The 5,481-nt window shown below is 44.6% G+C and overlaps 1 long non-coding RNA gene across 3 annotated transcripts; it reads right to left on the bottom strand.

The window, feature by feature from the left end:
• Nucleotides 1–821: 821 nt before the first annotated feature.
• Nucleotides 822–5,217, bottom strand: LOC142604220 (uncharacterized). 3 transcript variants are annotated; one of them, XR_012838106.1, is made up of 3 exons: nt 4,441–5,217; nt 1,577–3,940; nt 822–960 (listed from the first exon to the last, which is right to left on the bottom strand). It is a non-coding gene; the product is annotated as an uncharacterized LOC142604220 (long non-coding RNA). The 3 variants fall into 3 exon arrangements; XR_012838108.1 differs by having other exon boundaries at nt 1,577–4,553; nt 4,849–5,217; XR_012838107.1 differs by having other exon boundaries at nt 1,577–5,030; nt 5,112–5,187.
• Between the last annotated feature and the right edge of the window lie 264 nt (nt 5,218–5,481).

Raw genomic sequence — 5,481 nt, 5'->3', positions numbered from 1 at the left:
GCAGAAGACCTTTGAGCATTTTGGACAGCCTCTTCGTGGGACGTCTGTCGATGGGGTTGGGAACGGGCAAGGAAAGGACAGAGTTTGCTGGTCATTGGGACACGACTCTTGGGGAGGCTGAGGGTGGATGTTTTGGGAGTTATTAAAGAAAACGATTCAGTATTATTTGCAACAATTAAATGAATAAGGCAAACCTGAGTAGGCTTCACTTCCCAGAGCTCCCTAGGGAGGGCGGAGTTGCAGCCCATCACTAAAGGTTATTGATAACTCTACACGGTCCCTTCACCACAAAAGGACATTGAGGGTGTCCAGAGAAGAGCAACGAAGCTGGTGAGGGGTCTGGAGCACAAGTCTGGTGAGGAGCAGGTGAGGGAACTGGGGTTGTTTAGCCTAGAGAAGAGGGGGCTGAGGGGAGACCTGATTGGTCTCTACAACTACCTGAAAGGAGGGTGTAGCCAGGTGGGGGTCATCTCTTCTCCCAAGTAACAAGCAATAGGATGAGAGGAAATGGCCTCAAGTTGTGCCAGGGGAGGCTTAGACTGGATATTGGGAAAAAGTTCTTCACCCAAAGGGTTGTCCAGCACTGGAACAGGCTGCCCAGGGAAGTGGTGGAGTCAGCATCCCTGGAGGGATTTAAAAGATGCATAGACGTGGTGCTTAGGGACATGGTTTAGTGGTGGACTTGGCAGTGCTGGGTTAACGGTTGGACTTGATGATCTTAAAGGTCTTTTCCAACTGAAACGATTCTGTGATTCTACATTTTCCAGAAAAATGGGAAAGAAATCAGTAGAAAGAATAAACAGCTATGAAAATTCACCTTTTCTGAGATCCCTGAGGGATCAGCTGTGCAAGAGTCTGCCAGGAAAACATCTCAGGCTTTTCAGCTTTCTCCAGGGATGTGGGGAACTGCCAACAGCAGCACAAGGATGTCTCCATTTGTCTACCATTGCCTGCAGTTTCCTAGGGATAATGTGATCTGGTCAGCAAAATTGCTCCAGATTAATGAGCTTTTTCTAGAGGGTGTGGGAATTTATATATATATATATATATATATATATATGAGAATATTCACTGCTGTATGACCACACTTCTGCAAGAATTAGGGTACTTAAGAAACATGAGCAGAAAAGCTCTTGTTGGCTGGTGTTCTCCAACACCAGCAGGATCTAATGGCCATAAATCAAACATGTTCAGTTAATTACTGTCAATTCCTCAGGGATGGTGGAAATTATTGGGAAAACACCTTTGATTAATCCCCATTACCTAGAATTGATGAGAAATCTTTGTTAAAACCCACAAATGCCTCTGCTCAGCCACTGCTACCCACAATGCTCTAGGACAAGGGGTATCACCCTACAAAAAAAATGTCTTCATTGAAATTCATTAGAAAGCTGAGAAATTGCCACTACAAGGTAAGCACGGCTTGTCATCACTCATTGCTCAAAATTGCCAGGAATAACGAGAGTGCCTTATCCAGAGTAAAAACAGATATCCTGACTCCCTACAGAGATGATGGCATTTATCCCCATAAATTATATGTATTTCCACTGCACGCAGTCACCTCAGAGCAATTCACCTTTGCAGAAAGTTGCTGGTCCCTCCAGCACACCCTGCCTTCATGGCAGTCAACCAGCGTACAACGAAACTGGTTTCCAATCACAACCGTGTCCTTACAAGCACCGGGAACTGGGTACATTAAGTTGGCTGGAATTCGTAGGGATGCTGGGAATTAATCAGATGATGACAAATCGGCTCCTTATGAACCATCATTAGCTCCCATTTCGCTGGGAAAGGGAGGAATTACTCACCATGTGCACAAATCGCCTCCAATTAGCTGATGTCGCCCATGGAGAAGGGGAACGAAGCAGCTTGAGACAAATACACCACCAATTGACTGCCAGTGCCCCAGTCGTAAATAATAACGGGAATTGTTTGATATAAGTACAAAATGCATCTAATAAATCTAATTACCTAGAAATTAAGAGAATTAATCAGCATAAGACAAGCCTAGCCCCACTTAACAGCAATACCAGCCATTCCATGCAAATGATCAAATTATGGTTTATCAACAAAATATGTGCCTGATGAAGCAGCGCTCTTCAGGGGTGCTGGGAACTGATCATGGCAGCCAGAGAAATGGAAAGAAACACAAACAAAAACCATGCTGTTTACCAGGTGGGTTTCTCAAGGTCGAATGGGAGGTTTTGTCATGGGACAAGCAGGTCTCTTCACCACCCAAACCAGAGCCTCCCTCCAAACGGAGTTACCCTCTGTGAGCAAACTCTTTGATACTTGCCATTTTCAGGGGTGTTTAACTAAACATGTTATAACAGTTGAACAGCTACAGCTCATCTTGATCATCACAAATGCCCTAGAAATAGTGGAAGATAGTATAAGCAAAAATGCTGCTGATTAAGTAGCATCCTACAGAAATTATTGGAATTAGATAGTAGACAGCAAATATGCCTTTAGTTAAGCACTACTGCACATTGCATTACCGTATGACACTAATAACTAACCAGGAGGAAAAAAAATGGCTTTTACAGGCTGATAGTTTCTCAGAATAGTAGAAATTAATCAGCAGATGGTAAATGTACGTCCATAAAATCACCATGCTCCACACTCCCTATTGACTGGCTGGAGTTAGTCATGATAATCAAAGGAATATAGCTGATTAACCAGTATTGCCCAGGAATAGTGGGAATCAGTTAATTAACATAAGACAGGTATATTTTCATTTAGTCAACACTGACTAGGAGCTGTGGGTATTTCTCATCATAAGCAGAAATTGTCTGCTTACCTGGCACTTCCCAGGAAACTGCTACAATCAAACGTGACTAAAATTAACTGCCACCCCCAAAAACAGCAAGAGAACCAGACCGTATCAGCATAAAGTAAATATATCTTCAATTAGCGACTACCTGTAATTCATACAAATGATAGGGGTATTCACAACAGCCCCGAATGGCTCTGATTAACCAGCATGGCTTAAGAATCAGGATAATTAATGAGCAGGAGGCAAATATATGTAATATATACAAGTAAGCACTCTTATCCTCCGTTCCCTGGGATGGCTGGTGCTCCTGTTGTGCCCAGGAGGTGACCACAGACCAGCTGAGACCCTTCCCCCCCGGTCTCCTGGCCAATCTGCAATGGATACTCTGACCCTTGGAGACTAAAGCTTCTGCTGGGCGATGCTGGATGAGACCCAGGTGCATCCATGCTGGTCCGTGACAGAGGTTTGCTCCCTTGTGAGCCCCCATCCTGGACAGGTCAAATTTGTACCCATCGCTGGCTCTCCAGCCTTGCAAATGGCTTTGCCCACCCCACTCAAAGTCTTGTGCCCTCCATCTCTGGCTGGCCCTCAGACCAACGCTGGCCAGGTCCAGCACTCCCGGTGGTGCTGGGCCAGCTCCAGGCTTGGCTGAGAAGGACTTCAGACTTTTGCCACTTGGGTCAGGCCGTTCATATTTGCAATCTGTTCCTATTCAGCTGCCTCCAGCTTTGCAGTGTATTTTTCTAGCTTGCAGTAAGTCCTTTTCACATTGCCCTGGGGTCTCCATGCTGTTCTTAGTACATGTTTTGACTTGTAGCCTTAATGCTTCTGCTCAGCAATGGTACCTGCGGCCCAGCTGCGTGCATGTTAACACACGCCTGCCCACAGCGACGCAATGAGATCCAAATGGCGTCTGTTAAGCGCCAGGAGAAGCACAGAGCTCTGGCTAACAGCCTGCTAGGGATACAGGTGCTTACTGGAGAGTAATTTCCCACATGTCTATGTAATAATTCTACCTAATTACCCTCACCTGCAATTCCTGCAGAAGGATGAGGATGATGTTTTCCTTCTGACAAACACCACTGATTATGCAGAAGTCTCTAACGTGACTGGGACGTGATCATCCTGATGCAACTGCTCCTCACTGCTCTGCCCGCCGTCTCCCTTCCAGAAAAGATGAGAACAGCTCGCATGAAACGAGGATGCCACCAATTACTCTGCATTTCTCAGAGGGGCAAGTTTAATCAGTGCAAAGTAAATATATCAGCCGTGAACCACAAGTATCCACAATCCCCAGGCATTAGGAGACGCTCACCGTAAGTAAATCTCTCTAATGGGTGAGCACTTTCCATAAAAACATACAAAATCGCTCAACAAGAAGGCAAGTGATCTTCCAGCTAAGCAGCACTGCTGCAGGTGGGTGGCTCTGTCAACAGTAGAAAATACGGAATTTCAAATCTCAGTCTGGCCTCAATTCATTTCATCCAAGCAGGAGGTGGGGAGCATCTTCAGCTTCACCCCCTGGGAGTCTCAAGGCCACCATAGGCAGCAGGATGGGGGAGCTCCCAGCACAGGTCCCTCATGGTTCAACATGCCCTTTTCACCAGCACAGATACCATAGTCCCTTCTTTTTTCCTGGCCAAAGCATGCTCCGCATTCCTTACCATCACAGGTTGCCAGATCCAAGGCCCTTGGCCAACCTCCCCAGTCGCCAGGCAGAAATCTCCTTCTGCAAACATCCAGCGATGTCAGAGCTGTTTCCCCGACCTCCCCACAGCTGGAGACACCTTATGTTATTATAGTGGATTATTAGATTATTGTTGTATTATATTAGTGTATACATACTAGTATACTGGGATATTACGTTACATTACATTACATTAATTGGTTGAGAACAATCATTTCTGTGTTTCAGGCCACACATCCTTTGCTTGGCATAAGAGTCTCCCTATAGCACCCTTAGTCCTTTATTGCTATCAAGAATATTCAGAACCTCTGACTGCTATTTTTTTATATAATTTCAAATTATATTGAGATATAAATCAGCATTTCTTCCAAATTGCATGTCGTACATCACCATTTCCAGGAGTGCAGGAGTTTCTAGGATGTGTCTCATTCCTAGTCCCAGAAGCAGATGGGATGAGATGGGATGGGGGCATATTTCAGCACTGAGACCGATGCAGACAGGCAGAGGGGACCACACACAGTCCTTCCTCTTCTTTTCCTCTGTTTTCTTCTTTTGGCTGGTAGCGAGCTGTAGTTTTCAGGTGAAAAGAGTTGGAATTTTATAGGCAGTTGGTGATTTAGAGACCCAAGTTTCTGGTGTTACACTTACACTTTTAAGTAGGGTAACCTTGGCTGCCAAAGGAGATAGAGTTCAGCACAGTCCTGCAAAGAAACACTCAAAAAAAACCTAAAAAAAAACTTAAAAAAAAATTAAAACCTTTAACTTAATCACTCCCATGCATGCACAGTTATCTAGCTGTTGGCTAACACACACATCAGTGAAAGAGCAAACAAGGCAAAGTGATGATAACATTGAAAGATGTTTAACAGGTTTTGTCTGTAAAAATAGGGAATTTTTTCTTTTGCCCCGCCTCTATTTATTAGAGAGGGAAAAGGCTTGTGAGAGAGAACTTCAATTCACAGTCCTTGCAAAGGTCACACTATTACAAAAGATTTTAAAAGAGCCAGGCAAATTATAA

Source organism: Balearica regulorum, chromosome 17, assembly GCF_011004875.1.
Source record: "Balearica regulorum gibbericeps isolate bBalReg1 chromosome 17, bBalReg1.pri, whole genome shotgun sequence".
In the NCBI taxonomy this organism is placed as follows: Eukaryota; Metazoa; Chordata; class Aves; order Gruiformes; family Gruidae; genus Balearica; species Balearica regulorum.
The sequence above is the reverse complement of the archived record's forward strand: the minus strand, read 5'-3'. Positions and strand labels throughout refer to the sequence as shown.